The 27,844-nt window shown below is 36.9% G+C and overlaps 1 pseudogene; it reads left to right on the top strand.

Moving 5' to 3' along the window:
• LOC108718168 overlaps nucleotides 1–27,844 on the top strand; it is a 100,331-nt pseudogene that overhangs the window by 49,495 nt on the left and 22,992 nt on the right.

The raw sequence follows: 27,844 nt of genomic DNA, 5'->3' as shown, positions 1-27,844 counted from the left end.
TATAGGTATTGTGCTTTACTAAAGTTGAATTAAAGCATAAGTGTGTTACATTTTTTGGAAGTTATATGGTTATATGAACTTTCCAGGTCTTGATAAGAATATATAATTTAACAACCCATATCTGAAAACATTTTTCTTTTAAACCATGCCTTTTCATGAAACATAGATTTATCTAATGCCAATTATTTTATTTTTGTTAGATAAAATGCAACAATTTTTAAGGGATTCTGTCATGATTTATATGGTGTAGTTTCTTAGTCATTGTGCCTCATCCTGTGCTTTCGGAAATAATCAACACTTCACAATGGAACTTCTTTCAGATAAGCTATTGTTTCTCCTATTCAATGTAACTGGAGGAGTCTTAGTGAGACTCAGAGCACACATGATTGGGGGCACCTGGAAAATTAAGGACATGTCAAGACCCATGTTAGATTTCAAAATTAAATATTAAAAAAAAAATGTGTTTGCTCTTTTGAAAAATGGATTTCAGTGCAGAATTCTGCTGGAGCAGCACAATTAACTGATGTTGATGTGCTCAGACCTGGTGTCCAGTGAATGAATAAGCAGAACTTCACCAAATAGTAATTATTTATTTATGAATGTCACAGTTTCGATAAGATTTTTTGATGGATCACGTTGACTATAAGTGGTCCAACCCCACGTGGTATCTGAGCAGTCAGCCCACAGTTGAAACGGATGGATACCACACAAGGAGCTATACACCATATTTGCCTTATTTACGTTGTTCTACTGTTTAAGCTGACAGCCCAAACACTTTAAGAGCAGAAAGGGAAGAGGCGCTATACCGCTGGCCAATATAATAGATTGACAGATAACATTTTCAAACCTGCCTGATCGAACAAATGATTAAATATCCATGTAAATATGAGTCGGGATCCTCAGGCCACCATACTTGAAAATGAATTTAATCTGCACATGTATGACAGCTTTAGGCTATTGCTTATCTGTTGGTTTCCTTCAGGACATATTTTTTTCATGAGCTCTGTGAGCTGTCTCATATTCATTGATGTTACTGGGGATATAGCAGAATGGTTTGAATACAGAACTTTTCAGTAGCTTTTATCTCCTGGCCTTGCATTATATTGGATTTCCAGAAGATTTCTATTTGTAAGATACTAGACTCCTTTTTAATGACAATGACTAATAATCATTTTAATTAACAAAATATATTGTCTGCCTTTAATATGCCTTAACATTTTGGATTGGGTGAGTGCAGCATTGGCGACTTCTTGTTATGGCACATACAATCAGATTTGACGTTTGTTTATTCTACACTAATATTCTAAACATAATCTTAAACCTTTCCATCCTAACCTATTTCAGTTCATTTCTTAATAAATTAGTGAAACTTTGAGGTTTTCCATTTCAATATTCTGTGGTCGTGAAAATTAAAGAAGTAGGCTAGAATTGTTGCGCATTAAGAGCGATATTCATCAAAGGTCGCATTTTAGAGCTTTGTGATGTTTTTTTTTATATCTCAAATGAACTCACAACTCGAATGGTTTCTAATTTAAGAAAAAACGTGGAAATCAATGAATCTGAGATTAACAACCTGAAAAAAATATTTGAGTTTTTGAGCGAAACCAAGTGAAAAAAAACCTGAACATCATGAAGGGACCTCTACAATTGACTTCTACATGACCTTGACAAGTTTTAGATGGTGTATATTTGGATTTGAGCTATTTCCAGCTTCAGGGTATAATAAATTATAAAAAAAAAAATTTTAACCTTGAAATTTCAAGTTTTGCCTGAAAAATACCCAAGAAGTCCCAGTGCAAGGCAGATTAGTAATTGTCATATTCTCAGATTGCAGCTCAGAACTCATCATAATTTAATAATCAGCCCTGTAGCATCAGCTTCTATGACATGTGAATCTCATTTTCTACTTGATGTTTTGCAGCAACCCCTACGCATAGCTTTTCAGCAGCTGCTCAGAGCACACTGAGCATGTGCAGGGTCACTGACACCAAAATCCAAGATGGTTTCCCCCTGTGCAAGACCTGACGACCTGAATCATTACTGTTCTAGAGATTCTGAAACGTTAGGCTGGTGCTGTAACTTTAATATATAAAAGATTGCCTTTTTGCCTGTATTGGTTTTAAGGGTTCAGCTTTGCTTTACTTTTCTAAATATATCCAAGTTGGTCTGTAAAAATGTGTAAGCCCAGTTCATGACAAAAAAAAATCGGAAAATATAAAAAAAATGGTACATTTGTGTTTTCATAGAGGCTTGTATGCATGGTTTTTTAATTAATTCAGAACCTGTTGGAAAGATGCTCTCATAAAGAGGTTCCATTTTCATCCTTAAATACCACTGCAATCTAATGTTATTTTACAACTCGCAAATGGCCAATGAAATGTAAATGAAAACATACTTTCAAATGCACACTTTTTGCCTCGAATCACAGATGTTGGATGTTTTCATTTTCATTTTACAGCAATCGTTAAAACGAGTCTTTGTATCCTGCGTCTTGCTTCTTTGAAATTGTAATAGCAAAATTACATTATTTAGAGAATTCAGTTTCAGATCTTTTCATGTATGTTGTGCTTAACTTATTTTAAGAGTTCTAAGAAACAGTATAGCGTTCTAAAGAATCTTTCTTGGAATTACATTTAGTGGTTATCTTGATAAATGCTTTGCCTTTCATTATTTATTCCCAATGAGGCGAGAGTTTGATAAGTGTGATATGTATTGAAAGATTCACTTGTCACTTTTATTTATCAGTGCTTTGAGCTCTAATCATTCTTTGGGGAATAGAAGCCTGTTGAAAATTGTTGTTTCACACTGCAGTTCTAGCCTGTTAGATAATTGACTGAATACATCATTCTGTGTACCAAGCATTGTAGCTAAATAGTTTCTGGTAGAGTCACCCATGATTTGCAACCAGAGTTGCATATATTAATTGGTATCTTCAGATTAACGCTGTAGAAAGAATTATTTCATAGTTCTATTTTCTGTGTGTTGGCGTTTCCAGCACAGCATTTCGTACAACTCAGCAGCAGCTCATGCCGTCTGATATACTGATAGAATGTTATTTGATGTGCCCCATTAAACAAAGAGAAATCATGAAGGGTTACTAGCGATGGGTGAATTTATTCGCCAGGCGTGAATTTGCCTGTTTCGCCGAGACAAATTTGTGAATTTGGCGCAAAAATTAGCTGGCGTCGAAAACATTTTGATGCCGGCGTCAAAGTTTTTTCGGCAACGGTTCCGGTGCCAATTTTGACGGTGAATTGTCGCAGGTGTCAAAATCGCTGTTTCGCAAATTTTCCAACAAATTTCGCAAAATTTGTGGCGAAACGGAACAAATTCGTCCATCACTAAGGGTTACCGGTATTGGGAGTATGTAAGATTGCCTTCAGTTCAGTTCTGCTTTGCCAGAGCTCAAGGATTTTGCCTCTAAACCTGCTCCAAATTCACTTGTAGCATTTTTGTATAACATAATTTTTATAAGCCTTTGTAAGTCTGTTGTGCAGTTAAAATAGAATTAAAGCTATAATCACCAGGGGGTCGCAAAATGTTAGCCCCCCCCTCAGTATTTATAATTACAAAAGTTGGACAGTGTGCACATACTCCGAATAAAGTAAAATAATAGTCCTTATTGGCTCCACTTTAAAACAGACAAGTGGATCAAAATCCACGTGTTTGGGCTCTTATGCCCTTAATCATAGGCTCGTGATTCCTATGATTAAGGCCTATGATGTCAATGGTTTATGGTTTAAGAACCCGAAACGCTTCATGTTTTGATCCTCTTGCCTGTTTTAAAGTGGAGCCAATAAAGACTATTATTTTTTTTTTTTATTTTACTTTATTTGGAGTACTGATTGCTGTCCAAATTTTGGTAAGTACATCTGAAGTTTTCAGGAATGCCTGATGACTGTGCAGCCTTTCCAAACATCAATTGTGACCTGGGAGTGGCTACATTTTGTATTGCTCATTCTTTTATAATTACTTACCTTATACCCCAGGCTAGTGCTACTGATTGCTGAAAAATGGCACCAGCCCAGTATATTTCTGTAGAAGCTCATTTGCCACAATCTTCTTCTGCTTCTGTTTTCTTTTATCGGGCAGAAACTTGCGTAGTAAAATGATAATGCTGGGTTTTTGGATTTGAGTATGGATTTTCACTCTACTTAGCATGTACCTGCCTGGAATAAAGAGAAAATAGAAGAAGCCAAAGAAGAAGGAGACAATGAGCATCTATACCCAGGGCCTGTGCAGGTTTTAGTGAACAGCAGCACTGGTTATCATGAAAGGTATTATCATTAGGGATGCACCGAATCCAGGATTCGGTTCGGGATTCGGACAGGATTCGGCCTTTTTCAGCAGGATTCGGATTCGGCCAAATCCTTCTCTCCAGCCGAACCGAATCCTAATCCTAATTTGCATATGCAAATTAAGGGTGGGGAGGGAAATCGCATGACTTTTCATCACAAAACAAGGAAGTACATTTCCCCCTTCCCACCCCTAATTTGCATATGCAAATTAGGATTTGGTTCGGTATTCAGCCGAATCTTTCACAAAGGATTCGGGGGGTTGGCCGAATCCAAAATAGTGGATTCGGTGCATCCCTAATTATAATGACTGGGGTGCCTAAAAGGTTGGCACCCCCCCCCCCAGTGATTATACCTTTAATTTAAAACAGCCAATTTGTAAAGAATAGTATTGTTGTCTTGTACTGTAAAATTCTTATATATAAATCCCATAACTCTCAATACTATTGCATTCAAAATGTATCTTTAATTCAAGATTGTATTTACAGTAGCTGTTTGGATATAGTTTATCATGGCCCCCAACCCGTTGCAGCTGGGCTGTTAAGAGTTAGGGGAATTTAAACGTTAATCATCACAATAGAAGTGCTTTTCTCAAGTCTTATACTGTATCTAAATTTGCAATATCTGATGCAGTAGTTAGAATTGTAGCCTTGCTGTATTGCTGTCTATTCGGATCAATTTTCAATACTGTGCGTTCTCCCTGTGTTCCAAGTCAAAAATCCAAAACATTCTGATGGGTTTAGACCCTGTTGAATATGACCTTATGTTTGTGTGTCTGTTGTTGAGTAATTCGATTATAAGCTCCTCTGGGGCGGGACTAATGTAAATAATTAAACCTTTTCCTGTGCTGTGTAATATGTCCGCGCTATTTAAATATAGGCTTACAGTGATGTCTTTAAGAAAAAATACCTTATCCTTTTTTCTCTTTTCTAAAGTAAAGAATTAAGAAGAGAAGCACGTCAGCTAAAACGGGAGCTAAAAGCAGCAAAAGAGAAGAAAGAAATGATATCAAAGAATCTAAGACTGCAAAAGAAGGTAAATTTAGGATGACATACGTTGTAAAAAAGACACTTGCCCATAGAATTAATGACTATATAAAACTGTCTGTTGATACAAAGGAAGGGAAAAAAACCTTTTGAAGTCTCTCTAATTTGATTCAGAGTGGGGAAAAAATGCCTTCCCGAATCCACAATGGCCATTGGCTAACCCCAGATAAACTTTGTCATAAGAGCTATTTTTAAAAACCCTGTATTTTCTCACTTGCTAAGACGCCATCCAACCCCTTCTTGAAGGTATCTAATGTATCAGCTAGTACGACTGATTGCAGAAGAGAAACTTCACAGCTTTTACTGTAAAAAAACCCAAACATTTTCTTCCTCCTTTTTTCTGATAAATAAAGCATTAGAGAGCTTATTATATGGTCCCCTTATATATTTACTCTTTATCATATCCCCGCTTAAGTGCCTCTATCCAGCTTAAACAACCCAAATTTGGTCACTCTTCATAACTGAGACAGTCCATACCCTTTACCAGCTTAGTTGCCCTATCAGCAAACATGGCACTCAAAAACCCAATGTAAAGGGCCATAAAGTAAAGTATTTTATAATTGAATTTACATGCCCTTTAAAAGAATTCTTTGTTTTATGCTGCATGGCTACATACAATAAATGTTTTGTCTTTCCCCTCTATCTTATATGCCCTTCCATGGACTTTATCTAATTCAGTAATATCCCATTTGAGCACTTGAGACCAAAATTGCTCATCGTATTCTAGATGGGGTCTTGCCAGCAGTCTGTAAAGTGGAAGAATGACCCTCTCCTCATGTGACTTTATGCTCCTTTTTAATACAGCTCAAAATTTGCCTTTGCAGCTGCTGACTGGCATTGCTTGCAACAACCAAGTTTATTATCTACAAGGACTCCAAGGTCCCATGTTATTATGGGTTAGCCTTACTCTGTTCCATTAATGGTACACGTGGCTTGCATATTTTTACATCCCAGGCGAATGTTTATCAACACTCAATCTCCTGCTTTGCTGCTTTCTGATTGGTTACCAATCTGTAACCAATCCCCGACTTGAGGTGGGCCATATGGGTCATAAGGAAACTAACTAAACAGATATGTCCCATGTGGCCCCTTTCAAGTTGATGACTAACTGAGAGTTTGAGAGATGGAAAGCAGGAAGCTGTGCTCTGGCTATTATCTTAGACATCCTTTCACTCCAGTCTTTATAGATTACATATTTGGCTAACTTACCATATTTTAAACATTTTGTATTTTGCTCAGCCTATCCATTTACCCAGGCTTTAGTCTTTTTTGTATTCTTTATAACTACATTATTTCCATTATTTAATAGAGCCACACCCACAACCTGCATCTTTTTACTATTAATGTATTGGGGGTTAGTATTAGCCTGTGCCGCAATACATTCCTCATTTTTTATCTTTGCTTTCCTGATTGCTCCCTAGCTCTTTGTTACCAATGTTTAGCAAGACCACTGATTCTTCTCAAGCCCATCCCAACTATCTGTCTACACATTCCACCACATGCCAAACCCTAGCACCAGGCAAGCAACTGACAGTTCAGCATGTAGGGTCCTTGTGACTGATTACCCTATCCAATTTGCCAATACTTAATCCCCCCTTTCCTTCCTAGCACTCCTCCCCCACCTGTATTAGGAAACATGACATGTAGTTATAGAACATTGATAAAGCATCCAATTCTTTTAGTATAATACATATGGACTTGATGGACGTGTGTCTTTTTTCAACATAACTTACTATGTTACTATGTCTTATTTGACCGGTAAACCCATAGGAGTCTGGACTTTAGGCTCTTGCTTTTCTGCAAACAATGATACATTAAGATCTTAAAGGGCATGTAAAGGCAAAAAAATAAAATCCCATTTTTAATTTATTTAATGAAAAAGAAACCTATCTCCAATATACTTCAATTAAAAAATGTGTACTGTTTTTATAAGAAATCTGACTGTATGCAGTGAAATTCTCCCTTCATTTACTGCTGTGGATAGGAATTGTCAGATGGTCCCTAACTGCTGAGCAGGGAAACAATCATACTTATGAACAGCAGGGGGAGCCCCCGCCTTACTTCCCAGCCAAGGCTGAGGAATTGTATGTCTATCCTTTGAACACACAAAAATGGGTTGATTAATGCACATTACCTGTCCTTGTGTTTAATAATTACTTCTTTGCCTACAGGCCAGGCAATGTGCTTTGATCAATACCTTTTTATTTGTATTTTCAGCAGTTTTGCTTTCATGTTTCAATTTACAAATATATATATATATATATATACACGCAATGCGGTATTGTTTTTAACATCTCCCTACACACTTGGGTGTTTTACTCTATACACTTCTCAATGTTTGTGGGTTGCTAGGCATGCTAGCAACCATGTTTGGCGCCAATTTGTGTATTTAATGAGCACCATGTTTGTGCACTGTTTGGTTTCTGTTCCCTGAGGAAGGTTCTAATATAGAACCGAAACGTTGGATAAAATAAACCTGCTCTAACCAGCACATTTGTTTCTTTGATTTTGATGATTTGGGAGTGCTGACACCAGGGCTATTATATATATATATATATATATATATATATATATATAATGTCAGTACAGAGAGCGCACTCTTTCCGGATTTAGAATGTAGAGAGTGGTGCATTGGTCAAATCTTCATAATACATCTATATAGATATACATATATATATATATATATATATATATATATATATATATATATATATATATATATATATATATATATATCCTTTTAATGTAAACAATAAAAGATGAATTTTTATTATTTTATATATATATATATATATATATATATATATATATATATATATATATATATATATATAGACACTCAACCCATTATCAATATATTTAAGACAGAGACATTTTGTGCATACTGCTTCTGAAAAATGCCTTACCCTTTAAACAAAACAGGGATTGTTTGTCCATATATTGCAATATATTTAAGCTGGCCAACTACGTCAAAGTCATCCCATATCTGGCCAGTCCTATGCTCAATTTTCATCTGATTCATTAAGAATTCTATTGCTTCATTATACATTTTACAAAGGGACTAGGTTTTACCTGCAACTTACTAGCTGCTTTCAAAGTAAAACTCCCAAACTTGGCTGCCCTTTTATTAGACACCAGTGGGATCACCTGACTATAGCTGGGAAGGGTGGGAGCTACAACATGGAGCTGGTCACTGCTCCTGTATAACTATAACAAACAAGGGAAAGTTGTGCTCACCACTAATTTTTAAAACCATTAGGCGGGGGTGCAAAATACATATAAAGGCATTTTTCAGTAGCTGTATGCACAAAATGTCTCTGTCTTAAATATATTGATAATGGGTTGAGTGCAGAGGACTTTTGTATTTGTCTATATGTATTTTGTTGTCACAACCTCATTGCACCCCCGCCTAATGGTTTTAAAAATTAGTGGTGAGCACAACTTTGCCTTGTTTGATATATATATATATATATATATATATATATATATATATATATATATATATATATATTATGTAGTATTGTGAGCAGTAGTCACACAATTCTTCAGGTTGTGTTGAGAAGAAAAAAAAAGAAACAATACCATCCTGGGTCTCTCTACCTGTGCTGGAAAAACAAACCTTTTCCATTGTCTTCGTTGGAGCAAAATGCCTTGCACTATAGCCAGGGATACTCCAGCTTAGAGACTTTTTAAATGGAACCCTCTGAGCACTGCTGTACATCATAGAATAGGAGAGGAACTGGGCTGCAATATACCTTTCTTAAATTTCCCATCTACCAGCTCACTGGTGTTGCCTTTAGTTCAGTGTAAAAATAAAAACTGGTAAAAAAAAAATGTAATCTATGAAAAAAAATGTAATCTATAAGCGCTGGAATGAACAGATGTCTAACATTACAAAACCCAACTTCCTGCTTTGGGAAGTACTGTTCTGGCTATTATGTTAGACATACTTTTTTGGCACAACCTATCCATTTACCCAATTTTTATTTTTATAATGAACAATTCCTTAAATGAAAGTACATCTGCCACTAATGTCACATGCTTGAAAGGGCTCAGTTTTCTCTGTTAGGCCTTTTTTGTAAAAGGGGAGGGTGTTGCTTTATTCTGTTAGAAAATAGAAGTAGAGAATTCAGGATGCCATAGCTGTCACGGAGCTTCTCTGCTTGTGGACATTCCTGTGACAGAAATGACCCATAACCTTTTTATCTGAAGTGTAAATCTGTATCATTTATTTATTCAGTGACACAGAACAAACTTCACCATCTCTGAAGATATCCGTTAATGGTTGATCATTAGAGGTCTCTTCACTTGAGGAGGTGGTTGTTGGCTTGCCAAGCTGCTGTCAAGATTGATCTTAAAATGTGATATTTTTTCTTTTATGCGACATTTACTGTAGTGGTGCCAAAAATGACATCAAAAGCATAATTCCTCTAAGCACCAAATTTCCTCAACATCTTGCAGCAGTTAATCAAATATTTGAAGAGTTATCATTCTTTTCACAACTTTCCTGTGTGAACTTGTACATACGCTGCAGTGCAGAGCACGTTGGGCAAGTTTAATCTGTGCATTGTTTGTTATGATTAATTACAGTGCAGAATTGTACTAGCTGTTTTGGACCTAAAGAAAGCTGTACTGTTTGAAGATGCTGGTACCTTTTATGAAAGAACATAAAAGTGCAATGTATTTATTATGGGTTTTGGACCACACAGGCGTTCTCTCTCCGTTGGCTTTTATTAATTGCAGCATGCTGGGAGAATTATGTGAAAATTCAAATTACACGAAAACTACTCGGCTGCAGGTTTCCATGAATTATAACATGATATCTGAGGATATGTTGCTCTGTTTCACTATCTTCTCTGCCCTAGTTATTAAGTAAGTAGTAAAAATCCTAAGTGAGTTTCTGCAGATGCACCTGTAAGTCAAATTAGTTTGTGATAAAATAATAGTATTACACAACATCCATTAACGATAATAAATCAGACCCACCTAGATTTTTCTTAAGGTTGCTTCCAATTCTCTTCTCAAGCGTTTGGTGATTACTTCAGAAACAAGATGGATTCCATTCGCAGATACCCACATTCTTTCCGAATCTTATCTCTCCCTGCTTAAAATCCCGACGTCTTCTTTGGACTCTCCTGAACTCTGTGAAGTGAAGTCTGTGAACTTCTCTTCTCCACTTTACGGGCTCCTTGTGCTCTGGTTCTCATCTCAAACCCATAATTAGACCTACGCTTACATAAAGATATTTTTGACTGTTCTGTTTCTTATGGTGAATTTTCTCTTCGACTTACATTTGCAAGCACAAGTCACATTTATCTTGTAGTTATCCTAAACTATAAGCCTTTGGGATCTCTGTTTTTACCAAAATTAACTAGCTACGTCAGTTGGCCTTAAGCCAAAATAAGTCCTCCTTAGTAAATTTTAACTGTTAACCCCAGTCTATAGTGCTCCCTTCCCCCACCACAACTGCATCTATCCCACTGTCCCAAAAGTGTTACCAGGCACCCAAGACTGAACTGTGGAGCTGTGGAACATGAATGATGTCCACCAGGTCTGCCCAATCCATCTTATGATCCCAGGTTCCAAGGTGTTTATTGGCAATCACCTGAACCACTTGTTCTGCAGTGCCTTGACAACATTTGTGTATGTTCTTTCTGGTCTTTATATGCCGGATACAATAAACTCCACTTGGTATAGACTCCTAGTAGTTATATCGTATAGGAACACGTGTATGCGCTAAATGAATGGAGCAGACAATGTTATGCAACTGTATATGTAGCACTGCATACTAGAGAGACAACATGTTCGCTGGTACACCTCATGAAAGTGCTCCGGAGCCTTGTGCTTGACACTTTTTTAATGCAGTCGTTAAGCCCACAAGAGCTTGTGTTCACATTGTGCCAGTTAAAACACAATTGTGACAAGGGTACAAAGGGCCCCTGTTCTATACCAAGCACAAGAGCCATGTGTTTTTTTTATGCTGGTGGTAGCATTTTGGTATCAGTCAGCTTGCATAACATTTACTCCTGGCATTAGTAAATGAGTCCTTGGGTGTAGCAAAGCTCTAACAGCTATAGCACACTGGCTGTTTTTCCCCAACAGAAAATGCAAGCATATGTAGCTAACTATATAGTTAGTATAGGTATGGGTAGATAGAATTTGATTAAAAGTAGGGAGGGGTGTATGTATGGATGCTGGGTTTTCATTTGGAGGGGTTGAACTTGATGGACTTTGTCTTTTTTCAACCCAATTTAACTAACTATGTAACTAACTAACTAACTAACTAACTATCTTACCCCTATGACTAAGGACCCCATTTATGATTGCTTTTCAGCTTCAGCAATTATCAAGAAAACCCAACGTTCATTTTCTTCGGCATTCTTCGAAGTCTTTCTTCATAAGAAAAACCAGTTTGATAAAAATTATGGAGGTTTCTGTGCTTTTGTCATCTTAAACCAGCATGAATTAAGGTAATTCATGTTGGGTTTTCTTGCTGATTGCTGAAAAACTGGAGCAATCATAAATGGGGCCCTGAAGGTGAAGTGTGAGGGATACTTTTGACCAGTGGGCATTTGGCCCATGGAAGTTCCCATTGTCTCCACTGCTTTCATTGGTAGCAAAAGCAGGAATCTGAAGGTTTCATGTATAATAGCTCGTACATTTAAAACTTCAAAGATTGTTTTCTTGATCTGTTTATAGTATGTTTATTAATCATCAAGAGTTGCCTAGTATATTTGCCTCTCATTAATCCTGTAAAATAATGCAGGTTTATCTAAGGAGTACTTCATTTATGAAACCCATAATAACAGATACCCGGGGCTATGATAATTAAACAACTTTCTTCATGTTTCCCTGTTCTGTATTTCCTTACCTGTTGCCACAACACGTGGAGTTGAGTTTTCCAGCTACCATAAGTGACAGGTTAAGACATGAATGCTGTCAAAATGCCTATCAAACAGCACAGCAGTTCCCTGCAACAGCTGGAACAGTAAAAATAATGCTTGTATTCCATGCCTAGAGGCAACATCATTCAGTTTTTTCAGTTTGTTCTGCAAAGCACTTTGGTATAGGGTAACTACAAAGAAAATTGCTGAGGACTGAATGGTTGATTTCATATGGGGTAACAGCCAACTTCTGTATGTATTCTGCATTTCAAATCTTGTCAGGGATAACGTATGCAAGGAAGCATGATCTCATCAAGTCTATGCTATTGATATACGGTAGTCTTTCATATTCGCTGTAGTAAGAGAAAACATATGTGCTCATTTTGCTTTTCAGTTGAAGTATTCTATGAATTTAAGATATATATTTATATATATAGAATCCATTGCACTTACTACTAGCTAGCAGCTACTATTGAAATGAAATGTGCTGCATTATAGCCCGGCAACATCTTTCAAACTAACTAAGTTTTATTTATTTTTATCTGCTGCATTAAACCGGTGAACTATACCTTATATAGTGAATAAAGTACCCCCTCTTGTAAAATATAAGGATATTATAAGTTACCGAGGAGTTTCATGACCATATAAAAACACGAGGCCGAAGGCCGAGTGTTTTTATACAGGTCATGGAACTCCGAGGTAACTTCTAATATCCTCATATTTTACAACTGGGGGTACTTTATTTATTATAATACACAAGTTTTAGTGAGTCATGTGACAGAAATGACATCAGAACTCACCGTTTATAACTGATGACATCAGAACTCACCGTTTATAAGGATATAATTTACAGGATATTCATGGCTTTTGTGTATTATAAAAGAATACAGCTAGAAATGCCATATTTTATATGCTGAGCTTAATGCACCAGCCTAAAGATTCAGCATCTGTATAGCAGTAAGGCTTCAGGCCTTCAAAGTTGCCAGAGTTCTCCATCTTGACTTTTGTTAGTCAGTGACACTGCACATGCTCACTGTGTTCTGGGCAGCTGTTTAGAAGCTAAGCTTAAAGGGGTTGTTCATCTGTAAATTAACTTTTATTATGATGTAGAGCAGTGATCCCCAACCAGTAGCTTGCGAGCAACATGTTGCTCTCCAACTCCTTGGATGTTGCTCCCAGTGGCCTCAAAGCAGGTGCCTTGTTTCGAATTCCTGGCTTGGAGGCAAGTTTTGTGTGCATAAAAACCAAGTGTACTGCTATATTGAGTCTCCTGTAGGCTGCCAGTCCACATAGGGGCCACCAAATAGCCAATCACAGCCCTTATTTGGCACTCCAGGAACTTTTTGCATGTCTGTGTTGCTCCCCAACTTTTTTTATTTTTGAATGTGGCTCACGGGTAAAAAAGGTTGGGGACCCCTGATGTAGAGGGTGATATTCTGAGACAATTTGCAATTGGTTTTTATTTGTGGTTATTTAGCTTTTAATTCAGCAGCTCTCCAGTTTGCAATTTCAGCTATTTGTTTGCTAGGATCCAAATTACCCTAGCAACCATGCATTGATTTAAATCTGGAGACTGGAATATGAATAGGATTGGGCCTCAATACAAAGACAAGTAATAAAAAGTAGCAATAACAATATATTTGTAGCCATTTGAAGCTGGAGAGAGTCAGAAGAAGAAGGCAATTAATTCAAAAGCTATAAAAAAAATACATAATGAAGACCAATTGAAAAGTTGCTTAGAATTTGCCATTCTATAACATACTAAAAGTTAACTTGAAGGTAAACCACCTCTTTAAAGATTAATGGAAATCATCGATCTGAAAATGAGGATTGTCTGTGATATAGCTGATGCTGCAAGGCTGAATAATTTCTGATGAAAATTGCTCTGGTCTTAGAGCTGCCATTTAATGCGAATCTGAATTAATTACTAATCGGCCTTGTATTGTGACATATTTTATATATTTATACAGTTAATTGTGCGTTTGTCCGTAATCTCAGGTAAGTGACAACTGCACAGAGCATGTGCAGTGCATCAGCAGAAAAGAAGATGAGCTACTGGGGCATCTTCAGACATAGACCTTCACTGCTAAAGGGCTGTGGGTTGTCTTGGGCTGGTACAGGACCCCAAAACATAATGTGCAGTATTTCTAGCCCACTAGATTTTTTAAAATTGAGCCACTGATATTGCTTTAGTTACTTAATCTGTTCATAATAAGGCAATGTTAAGTTTACATATATAAAACACATTCTTTATTAACTACTTCATGAAGCAGCATTTCATAACTAATGTAAATGTAGTGTTTTGGATAAAATTTCTGAAAATCTCCTCAAAGCTTGCACTATACAGCATCTTCTCTCCCGCATGCCATTAATTCCCAACATAAAACAGTTTGATGTCCAATGTGCATAAGTTCAACAAAGTATGTGGCATGTAGAGGCCCCACAATATAACTTGTAATTTCATGGCTTATAGTTAAACTACTTTAAATACATACAGCCTGATTTAAGAGCTGAAAAGGCTGCAAAAAAGTATTCTAGCTAGTGATGGGCCAAATTGTTTTGCCATGAATAAAAAAGTGTGGATTGGAAAGAGTTGCGTGAAAAGTAACCCATTAACTTCAAATCAATTTGCGTATTTTCACCATTTATAATATTTTCGGTGATGCAAATCAGGACAGATTCACCCATCACTAAAGCTGGCCCTTTAATGACAGAAAAATATTGAGTTGCCGGAGAAAATATTTTTCAAACATTTGCCAATGCTTCTGGCATTTTTTGCCCAAACAGTAAATGATTCCAATGGAATTCCATGGGAACCTTGGGAACAACCGACGCACTGAAAAGACAAATGTGAAAAGAAATCAGACTTTGGTTTTCTCCCTGGCAAAATTATGTGGGAATGTTTCTTGAATCCAGATATATCTGCCCTTTAGTGTTTTTAAATATGATCCAGTAAAGTAAAAAACATTTGTAAGTTTAAAAAGGTCTTTAAAAACTAGTGAATTATTCTTGTAATTCTCACTGTAGAAATTAGCTTCTAACAGACCTTATCTGACTACCAGAACTTTGTTTTTAAATATTTTATTTATGATTGACATTCCTAATTTAAAGCTGAATGTGTCTGGCAAATAGATCTTGTTCATCTCAGTCTCTGTGCCATTCTATGAACCTCACTAGATTTACGCTCAGCCACTTATCTGCACCATATATTCTTTGATGTCTCACAATGGAAACAACATGCTCTTATTTCATGTTACTACACATGTTTGTGTTGTTGTTTTAGTCTTGATTACATGATGGAAATGTTTTAGCTGATCTTGCACGATAATTGCTAACCTTTTCAAATGAATTTGCTTTTGCTATTTAAATAAGTTTAAAGGTACTGAAATCCTCTGTATAGTTTAATATTTCCGTTTTTAAAATTTTCACTGTTGAATGACTTTTTCTGTACATGTTTGTATTACACATTTTTGTAAAGAACACAAATTAAAAGATGCATAGATACTGACCCTGTTAATCAGTGTCCTAATAAGACCACAAGATGCCTGCAATCAGCAATCCCAAATGTGGAAAGATCTCAGTTCTAAGGGGGTGCATTTTTCATTATATTTACCATCTTCCTTTATAGTTAATGCAGTTAATTTGGACTGAAAAACTACTAAAGTCTATCATGTTTTACCCCTCCGAATGAACCCCAGTGCACAAATATCACATAAACATATATTTGGGAACCCCTCTCAGCCTGCATAATAATAATTGACTCCACTTTCAACAAAAAAGATAACAGTGGTATGTCTTTCATTTCCCAGGAACATCTGAGCACTGGGGTGTTTTCTGAACAAAAGATTTTTAGTGAAGCAGTATTCAGTTGTATGGAATTACAACAAATGTGAAAAACTGGCTGTACAAAAATTTGGGTACCCTTGTAATTTTGCTAATTGGAATGCTCGTAACTGCTCAATAATGATTACTGGCAACACCAAATTGGTTGGATTAGCTCATTAAGCTTTAAACTTCATAGGCAGGTGTGTCCAATCATGAGAAAAGGTATTTAAGGTGGTCAATTGCAAGTTGTGCTTCTGTTTGACTCTCCTCTGAAAAGTGACAGCATGGGATCCTCAAAGCACCTCTCAAAAGAAAACAAAGATTGTTCAGTATCATGGTTTACGGGAAGGCTACAAAAGCTATCTCAGAGGTTTATCTCGGTTGTAAGGAATGTAATCAGGAAATGGAAGGCCACAGACACAGTTGCTGTAAAACCCAGGTCTGGCAGGCCAAGAAAAATACAGGAGCGGCATATGCAGAGGATTGTGAGAATGGTTACAGACAACCCAAAGATCACCTCCAAAGACCTGCAAGAACATCTTGCTGCAGATGGTGTATCTGTATCATTGTTCTACAATTCAACGCAATTTGCATAAAGAACATCTGTATGGCAGGGTAATGAGAAAGAAGCCCTTTCTGCACTCACGCCACAAACAGTCACTTGTTGTATGTAAAAGTTCATGTAGACAAGCCACAGTCATTTTGGAACAAAGTGCTTTGAATTATAGACAAAAATTAAGGTATTTGGTTATAGCAAAAACCGCTTTGCATGGTGGAAGATGAACACCGCATTCCAAGAAAAACACCTGCTACCTACTGTCAAATTTGGTAGAGGTTCCATCATGAATTCAACCCTAATTCTTTAGGATAATGGTCATCAGTCACAAAGTTGAAGTTAAGCATTCCAACAAGACAATGACCCTAAACACACTTGGAAATCTACAAAGGCATTTATGCAGAGGGAGAAGTACAATATTCTTGAATGGCTGTCAAGTCCCCCATCTTGAATATCATAGAAAATCTGTGGGATGATTTGAAGCAGGCTGTCCATGCTCGGCAGCCATCAAATTTAACTGAACTGGAGAGATTTTGTATGGACAAATGGTAAAAAATACAGACATCCTGAATCCAGACAGTAATCAAAGGCTGTAGGAGGCATCTAGAGGCTGTTACATTTGCAAAAGGAGGCTCAACTAAGTATTGATGTAATATCTCTGTTGGGGTGCCCAAATTTATGCACCGGTCTAATTTTGTTATGATGCATATTGCATATTTTCTGTTAATCCAATAAACTTTATGTCACTGCTGAAATACTACTGTTTCCATAAGGCATGTTATATATTAAAAGGAAGTTGCTACTTTGAAAGCTCAAACAAAACTCCAAAGAATTATAAGGAATATACTTTATATACACATCAATACCTATACTAAACTAACTGTAGATCTTAAGATCACAATAACCTTGTACATTATGATTGCTCAGGAAGTTATCCAAGTCACTCTTACTGGAACAGTAACACCAAAAAATTAAAGTGTTTTAAAGTAATAAAAATCGAATGCAGCGTTGCCCTGCACTGGTAAAACCGATATGTTTGCTTCAGCAACACTACTATTGGTTATAAAATCAAGCTTCTGTGTTGTCATGGGTGCAGCTATTCAAGCACAGGTTACTCAATAGATAACATAAGTTCTGAAGACTCCCATTGTATACTACAGAGCTTATCTGTTATCTGCTGTGTATTCTGTGTCTTGTCTCCTTTTTTAACTTTGAATGGCTGCCCCCATGGCTACACAGCAGTCTTTTAATATAAACTATAACAAAGTTTCTGAAGCAAACACACCAGTTGTACCAGTGCAACACAACAGTACAGTATGTTTTCATTACTTTAAAACACTTTCAGTTGGTGTTACTGTTCATTCAAATGTAGGCATTAATAGAATCTGCCTGGCTAGGCATTCCACAATTTCACTTCCCTCACCGTGAAGCACTATCTTAGCTGCTTCAAATGAAACTTCTGTTCCTCGGGTCTAAAGGGGTAGCAACTCTTTGATATTTTCTAAGGGAGAAAAGACCCCCCCCCACACACACACTATATGTCTATAATGTCCTATATTGTGTTTTTACAATAACTTTGACAATATTTTTTTCATAGTTCAATTTTTTTATTCTGTCTACCTGTCTAGTTGCACACATCTGCACTCTCTTCAGCTTATTAATATCCGGAATGACACTGCTTAGAGTTACACATCTTGGTATCTACAAAAATCCTCAGATCCTTCTCAGTAAAGGATTCCCCACATGTATCCTATTTCTACCTATTGCATAACCCTGCAGTTATCAACCATTAAATCATTTGCAAGTTTGTTGCCCATTCTTTAATTCAGTCAAATACTCTGCAAAGTGCCAGCTTCCTGCATGGAGCTTATAGTTTTGCACAATTTACATTTACATCAGCAAAAATAGAGACAGTATTTAGAATGCCCACCTTCAAGTCTTTAAATAACTTAAAAAGTAAAGGGCCAGCGAGAGGCCCTTGTGCTACTCCATTAACGACACTGGTTCAATTAAAACTCTTCTGTTTACTGCCACTCTATGTAATCAATCAATCACCCAGTTCCAGAGCAATATCCCTTAATTGAATCCATAACCATCTGTATGGTACTGTATCAAAAGCTTTAGTATATCCTACGTAGACCACATCTATAGTCATCCCAGTGTCTAAATTTCTGTTCACCTCTTTATAGTAGGCAATTAGATTAGTCTGGCAAGATCTATGTCTCATAAAACCATGCTGGCACAAACTCATAGTAATGTGATTTTTCAATGTAGTCAAGTATCTTATCCCTTTCCAAAAAGTTTCGTACTACTGATGTCAGACTAACAGGCCTATAGTTTTCAAGCTGAGAATGGAATACTTTTTTTGAAACCACATTAACAATTTGGCACTTGCTAACAGGATTTCTACCAATCTCTTGGCGACCATGCCAGACCTAAAAGAATCCTGACAGATTCATGATAGGGCACAAAGTTTACTCTGTGATCTTTGGTAGTGATACCAGTGAGCATCTGTGATCTTTGGTAGTGATGCCAGTGATGGCTGATGAGGTAGTTTTTATATTATGCATAATTTAATTTCTAGGCAACTAAATAGCGGTAATTGGACATTACAATTTCCATTGAGTTCATATGACTTTTGTTTGGCTCAAGGCATGTGCCAGTTGCAAAATTGCTTACACTTCATATCATTCAAACCTATATATATGATACTAATATGAATTACTCTGTTCAGATTTGGTAAACTTTCATTTTGATATCACATTGCACTAAGAGTTTGATAATGACCTACATTTATACTTCAGTGCTCAGTAGCAACTTGGGGGCACATTTACTTAGCTCGAGTGAATGAATACAAGAAAAAATACTTTGAATTTCGAACTTTTTTTTGGCTACTTCGACATTGAATTGGCTACTTCGACCTTCGACTATGACTTCAACTTCGAATTGAACGATTCAAACTAAAAATCTTTCAACTATTCGACCATTTGATAGTCGAAGCACTGTCTCTTTAAAAAAAACTTCGACCCCCTGCTTTGATCTAACGAATTGCGGTAAATCCTTCGACTTCGATATTCGAAGGATTTAACGTCGACAGTCGAATATCGAGGGTTAATTAACCCTCGATATTCGACCCTAAGTAAATGTGCCCCTTAATGTTCAGTTATCTTTATGGTCTGTATTGCTCAGTACTACAAATACTAGTCCTTCTTGTGCCCAGTTATAGAGTGTAATCTTCCATCTGATGAGTGTGCTGTACGATACCAAAAAAAACTGTAAATACTGTAGTGATATAGTATAGTAATATTTATTCCGAGTACTTGGTCTAGTTTTAGCCAAGTCATTCTTTCGAATATTCTCAGGCACCCTGTTTTTTGTGGTTACTGACCTGAGAACTCGAATCGAATTCAATTGAAACTCAATTCAAGTTTTTCTCTGAAAAAAAACTTGAATGTCTGGAACGCTATTAACATCTTCAAATGGGTCAACGGACCTCTGCCATTGACTTGTAAATGAATTTGGCAGGTGGCAAATATTCAAATCAGAACTGTTTCCATGTGATAAATCTCACATTAGAAATTAAATTCGAGTTGGTGCTTTTAAATTCGAATTTGTAATTTTGACACAAATTTTAGAAAATTCAAATTTACAATTCAAACCTTAATAAATCCGCCCATTAATGTCTAAATATTGTAAATGTGCTTAGAATTTTATTTTCTTTACCCAAAACAAAAAATATACTTTTTGGGTAGACGTCCTCTTTAAGTAGTCCGCAAAAGTCTAAACCACAAACTAATAACTTTATGGTTATTTTCAATGGTTTAGTTTTAGAGCTTTGTAAGCTTTTTTAGACCTCGAATGAACTCACAACTCAAATGGTTTCTAATTTAGGAAAAAAACTTAAATGTAAAAAACTCGAATCAGTGAATTTGAGTTGAGGAACCTGAAAACTCAAATTGATCAAGTTTTCAGCTGGGAAAAACCTCGAATCGCTCAAATTGATTCAGTTTTAGTGCGAAACAACTGAAAAAAACTGGAACAACATGAACGCTAGAACATCTTCAAATGTTTGAAGGGACCTCTGCAATTGACTTCTACATGACCTCGACAGGGTTTATCTTCAGATTCCAGCTGTTTTCAGGGTCGGGTATAATAAATCTTGGAAAATTTGAGGGTTTTTTTTTACCCAAAAATTTTATTTTTGACTTAAAAATACCCTCGACAACTCAATTTTTTTGTGGAAAAAACAACTTGAGCTTTGATAAATAACCTCCTATATTTACCTACAAAGAATCTCACCTGGCAACTAAATGCCCAGATGTATATGCACCAAAATATTTATTCAAAAGCATATCTTTAAATTCCCATCTTTTTAATTTAACGTCCGTTTTGTACCATAAACATAAAGGGAATAATCCTGGGCACAGCTGTGCACTTTATATTTCTCTTAGTTCATTTAAGAATTTCATTTTGGCTTTGGAAGTTGGCACACAAACCCTCAAATGAATGACAGCTTACTATTTGCATTTTATTTTTTATATTTTGGCAGAGTGTTTACTTGTGTTGGCACGATGCCTTGATAACTTTGGCACAGCTGATGCTAATCATTTAAGCCAGGTCCTTCCTGCTTCTGTTTTTTCAGCTCCTGCATAGATATGGCTTCCATATTAATCAGCACCTTGGCATACCTAAGATGCTTCCCTGGGTTTTGATCATTGTGACCCTGCATTTTTCCAGACTACATCATTTTATTGGATGGAAATATAAACCATTTAGGAGATGTAGGTGATAAAATTGACTAAATAATAATTTAGTTTAGTTTTTAATTAATTAATACATCAATATAATTACTAAATCCAGAGATCTAAAGCAAAAGGACCCTTTTCATGAAATTGCTTTTTTACCTGCTAATTTTCCCAATTTTAAAGGCACACAGGCCCCAAATTGATGCATATAGATAGAAATCTGACTATAGAAACAGAGTAGAAATCATGTACAGGTACTGGACCTGTTATCCAGAATGCTCAGTCTACTAGAAAATTATTTATATTAAAACGATTAAATAAATCCAATAGGCTGGTTTTGCCTCCATTTAGCTTGATGGTTTATACAGAGAGTTTTGCAGACCTCCTAACAGTCTTGCAAGCAGGGAGGAAAGATGACAAGGATGGAAGGAAAAGACAATTCGCTGTGCTCATCTCGTGTTTATTGAGGAACCCCACAAGCTTTTAGGCTCTGTGCATTGGACTGATTATTGCTCTGATTACTGGACAACACAGGACTGCCACTGAATTGAAGTATGGTCAAGTTCATGGTCAGCATGGTCAAATATACTTACATATGTGTCTCAAAAGGTCATTCAACGTTTGAGAAAGTTACAGTAAAATCAATAACACTGGCACTTTTTGTTTTATTCCCTTAGCTGAAATCACTGTTTCTAACAGCGGCCTGGAGGAATACCTCAAGGAAAAGGAGAAGTATGAAGAACTTAGAAAGAAAAATTCAAACAAAGGGTTATCTAGGGAGCAGCAGGTAATATTAAGTTGCATTCATCAAACTATAATCTTCTAGTCTATATCTTCACATCTGTGCATTTAAGGCAGCCCTAGGTAAACTATAAAACTTCATCCCGCCTTTAGATAAGGCATATTGGGGTGAATTTTTCAAAGAGTGAAGTTCCGCCACTAGAGTGAAATTCTGCAGCTCTCAATTCATTTCTATGGGATTTTGAAAGGCTTATTTATCAATGGGTGAAAATGAAAGTTCACCCTTTGATAAATACGCCTATAAAAATCCCATAGAAATGAATGGAGAGTGGCGGAATTTCACTATTAACTTCACTCTTTGATAAATATACCCCATTGTGTTCAACGCACTTAGCCTTTTGTCAAGGGAATGTCCCTGTGTGTTACTTTCTAGGACGGTTGTGTTTAATGGGTAGGAATAACATATTCAACAGTTTTTTTTGCTTTTATCTGCCATCAAACAAAATAATTTGTGGACACAGGTTTGTGCCAGTGTTGTACATTAGTGAAGGATAATGCCAGATATTTTCTCACTCCTCTTTTCCTAAAGCTGGCCATACATGCCCTGCTTTGGTAAATCATTGGTGCACTTCTAACACCTTCTTTGGGTTGTTTAGACTAATCTTGCAAGTATCAGGCCTGACACCTAACTGCAGCTGTCCATCTGTCCCACCTCCTTGGCCAAGTGGTCAGAGTGCCATACTTTTCTCCCCCATGTGTGGCCACCTTAAGTCTGAAGAGTTTTCCATGCCTGCGATTCTCTATTGGATTAAGTGATATGTAGTGAAGCCTATTAACTGCAGTTAGGATTTGATGACATCAGATTCACATCGCTAGTCTAGTCATTGAATGCACTCTATGTAAAAACAACACAAGGTGCACAAAATGTGATCATGCTGTCGTTTTGGCTAGATTAATTATGGTGATATGGAATTGATATATTAAGTGGGAAATTATACTTCTTTTACTTTCAGACATTAGTTCTTCTGGATCGATTCAAATCGAAGCTCACACAAGCGATAACTGAACCAACAAAAGAGGAAGAAGTGTCAGACATAGAGGAAGATAATGACAAAGGATGGTATGATGTTTATTTTCTAAACTTTCCCTTCATTTATACTAATAGAGCCTGATTTTACAGTTGTGTTTAATATTTATCCACACACTTTTGCCCACTGATTTTTAGGAAGCTATAACAAAACAACCATGTATGATTTTTCATTTTACCAGTGGTGTAAACTTTGTCATCTCTGAAGTATCTGCCTTCGTAATTTCTAACACAGGTCACAGTGTTGTGAACAGTGAAATAGGGCATTCGTTGATTCATTAACTGTGCCATGCATGTATGATCTTTGGGCATGTATGATGGGAAGTCTGAACTAAGTGCTGGGATATGCAGGGGTGCTTCGCCAATGAGGCGAGTTGAGGCTGTCGCCTCAGGCGGCAGCACCCCATTAGGTACCAGGGGCGGCAAAAATGCTGCTCCTGGTACTTTAAGAGCGAATTTCTGGGGGAGGGGGGGCAGCAGTAACTGCTGCCTCAGGCGGTGGAGGGGCCAGGATCACCCCTGGGGATATGACTTCCAAACAGGTATCACAGGCAGCTTCAGCCCATGAAAACATGAAATTTGTAGAAACATAACATCATAAAATGGGTGTGGAGAATGCTTAATGACATCTCTAAATGGATGGTATCTTTTTCAGCAGAGGCTGCAATAGGGCATCTGTATTAAAAGAATTTGAATAACAAAAGGATATTGTGACATTTAAGAACAATGGGCTTTTGACAGAATGTACAGAGACTTCCTTGAATAGGAATTGTTGAACAAATTAGATTTCAGAACTTTCAAGCAATAAATAAAATAAAGGGACATGGGCAAGCCCAGCTAGTTTAAAGAATAGCCTCCACCCCACAGTTCCGGTCTGTCCCGAGCCTGAAATCAGCTCTTGCTACAAGTGAAATTTTTCAAATTAAGTAAAGGTTGATGTATTTTTAAGATACACATTTATACAAGAGGCACATTTATCAATGGTCGAATTTCGAGGGTTAATAAACCCACAAATTCGACCCTCGAAGTTAAATCCTTTGAATTCGAATATCGAATTCGAAGGATTTAGCGCAAATCAATCGAAGTAAAAAATCGCTCGATCGAACGATAAAATCATTCAAATCGAATGATTCGAACGATTTTAATCGATCGATCGAAGGATTTTTCTTCCATCAAAAAAAACTTAGAAAAGTGCTGGCGAAGGTCCCCATAGGCTAACATTGCACCTCGGTTGGTTTAAACTGCCGAAGTATGTAGTCAAAGTATTTTTTTAAAGAGACAGTACTTCGACTATCGAATAGTCAAGCGATTTTTAGTTCGAATCGAAGGTCGTAGTAGCCAATTCGATGGTCGAAGTAGCCAAAAAAATACTTTGAAATTCGAAGTATTTTTTATTCTATTCCTTCACTCGAGCTAAGTTAATGTGCCCCTGAGCGTTAGATAAGAAATGTTAAATTTCTGCTTTATCTGGCAGTCTGGATTAATTATTAAAACCAAATGAACCTACCAATGTTGATAGCCATGCACCGTTCTTGAACTTGCATAACACAAGGGGCATTAGACTTTGGCAACAAAGAAAACAAATTGGGCGTGAAACCTATCCAAGCACTTTTTCTTTGGTCAGTTAAATTGGAAAAACGAATTTGTGTTAAAGCTTTCTGCAGTCGAATAAAAAACTCCCAACAACCTCCTCTCCTTATATACACATTACACATGTATACATTAGTGTAGCATATGCTGCTAAATGTTTGCATGTTTCTCTTTAGTAAAGGCATATCACCGAAGCTGCAGCTTAGCAATACTGTGCCCTTTGATGAAAAGACCCATACAAAAGTGCTGTATATAGGTTTCAGCTCATAGAAAACAATGAGCCAAGGAACACTTGACAGTTTGAGGCACAGTGTCCAGTCTTATTTAATGGCACTGGGAAATAACCCATAGCAGCCATTATTCAGCCAACTATAGAGAAAATAGATAATATTCAAGTGGAGCCAAGAGTTACTGCATTTAGTGCAATTATTTGCAATTATTTGTTGTAAGTAATCCCCATTTAGTACTAAACTAGGAACCCATTCCTATGTTAATACAATACTTAATTGTGTTTTAGATTTGGAGATTGGTTTCTTTAAATCCACCACTGCTCTTTACTGCACAGCAGATGACAAAACTTGGAGAATATGGAGTTGTTAGCTGTGCTTATATTCCTGATTGGTAGTGATGGAGGAATTTATTCGCCAGGAGCGAATTCGCTGCGAATTTGCTTGATTCGCTGCGAATTTGCTCGATTCGCTGCCAGCGAATAAATTCTTGAAACACACACGAAAATTCCCCCTCAAAAACGGGCGCCGGTGTCAAAAACGGGCGCCGGCGTCAGAAATGAGACGCCATCGCCGTTTTGCGTTTTTTCGCAAATTTTCCGGCGAAACGGCGCAAATTCGCCCATCACTACTGATTGGAGAATTGAGACATTTAGGCTAAAGACTGCTGCTTAGAGAAGGGAGAGGTTTGTTTGTTCAGAGCTAGATTGGGAGCTCTAAACAAGCCGCCCTATTTATAAAGAAAGGGGGAGGAGGTTAGATCAGCGAACACAAGTGTTTATAATGGCTTAAATAAAGGAAAAGGGCCTAAGTCCTGTTATTTCTAGCTAAGGTGTTTTTAGGGGTTTACTGTCCTTTTAATGCATATTACTCTTGGTCTTTTTAGATTTCTTTTTTTTTAATGTTTACGGACATTTAAGGGATCCTGTCAGTTAATAGTGCTACTCCAGCAGACGTCTGCACTGAAATCCATTTCTCAAAAGAGCAAACAGATTTCTTTATATTCAATTTTGAAATGTGACATGGGGCTAGACATTTTGTCAATTTCCCAGCTGCCCCTGGTCATGTGACTTGTGCCTGCACTTTAGGAGAGAAATGCTTTCTGGCAGGCTGCTGTTTTTCCTTCTCAATGTAACTGAATGTTTCTCAGTGGGACATGGGTTTTTACTATTGAGTGTTGTTCTTAGATCTACCAGGCAGCTGTTATCTTGTGTTAGGGAGCTGTTATCTGGGGGGGGGGGGGTGATATCACTCCAACTTGCAGTACAGCAGTAAAGAGTGATTGAAGTTTATCAGAGCACAAGTCACATGACTTGGGGCAGCTGGGAAATTGACAATATGTCTAGCCCCATGTCAGATTTCAAAATTGAATATAAAAAAATCTGTTTGCTCTTTTGAGAAATGGATTTCAGTGCAGAATTCTGCTGGATCAGCACTATTCACAACTGATTCATTTTGCAAAAACATTTTTTTCCCCTGACAGTATCCCTTTAATGAACAGCTAGTGGGAAGCTGCTTGACACCTTTTGGGCATTTAAAGTCTATCCTTTGCTTCTTGGTGTTGTTTTTGTGAGCATTCCCTAGTAGGCACCAGTCTGTTCAATCCCATTCAAAGAGGTTCATCCGCTGTGGTTCCTGGGTTTTATTGATGGACTTTTATATATAATGCAAATTATCATGAGCAGTTTGGTTTCTTGTTTCTTTGCTGCCTTATATCCAGTTGGGTTTGATCTATAAAAATTATTATTATAAAGCAGATTGAATGTGTTTATGATCAGTAACTGATTTTTCAGTTAATCAAACATGCAAGTCTGTTTTCTGAAATTTTACTTAAGGCCCAACACAGCTGTTTGTTTCCATATCCCATTCCAGGGCTGTTTCCACCAGGCTCCACTGCGGAGTACTCTGAAAGTATCACAGTTATAAAAATACCACCACCTTACCTTTATTGACCTTGAATGTCTGTCCATGCTATAATTATTTGGACGCTCATGGTGGTTTCTTTGCTATGGTACATTGCAGCACATTAGGTATAAAAACATGATGTGGGAAGTATGCCTAATAGTGGAATATTTAATTTCCCAAGTGTTTGCTAAGGAATGTGTTGGAACTTTGTTATGCTGAATTTTGGCTTCAGGGAGGCAGGGGGACCAGATGGACAACTTTTCTGGTCATATCGATGTATGTTGTCTTTAGTGATAATTAAAGCTCTAGTAATTAGTTAAGTATGCTGAAATCAGATGCATTTTTAAGATCCTGGCGCTTGAGAACCTTGCTTGAATTTCACCGCAATAAGCATGTCAAATGTTTCTGGCATTTTTCAGGCCAGTCTTTCACAGTTTTGGTGGAGGCACCCATTAGACAAAACATTTTTCATACAACTCTCAATATAAACTAGCATTATTTTTGCAAGCGACGCACAGTTTAATGAGATAATATATTGTAAGGCTATTAATATCGCATTGCCAGATCATTTGAAAATTCAGGGACACTTTTAATAAATACAACTTGGGCTGGGCTGATTGCAAAATGATTGCTTTTCCAATTAAGTTAAATCAGTGTAGACCTTCTAGTTTTTGTAAAAGGCAAAATTCAGCAGGAGCATAAGTGGATTGTGAGTCATAAGTATCATACCATAATTTTATCATTTAAAGGCAGATATGTATGTTATCCAGAATGTTTGGGACCTGATGTTTTCCAGATAACGGAATGTTAAAAAAGGTTCATCTGTTCTCACAATAAAATCAAAATTGTCCAAAGACCTCTGAACTGAATTCATGCATGCTATGCACAATGTTTTCAATAATAAACAAAAAAGGACCACCCTTTACTTATTGTGTACAGGCAT

This window comes from Xenopus laevis, chromosome 1L, assembly GCF_017654675.1.
Source record: "Xenopus laevis strain J_2021 chromosome 1L, Xenopus_laevis_v10.1, whole genome shotgun sequence".
Lineage (NCBI taxonomy): Eukaryota > Metazoa > Chordata > Amphibia > Anura > Pipidae > Xenopus > Xenopus laevis.
The sequence above is the reverse complement of the archived record's forward strand: the minus strand, read 5'-3'. Positions and strand labels throughout refer to the sequence as shown.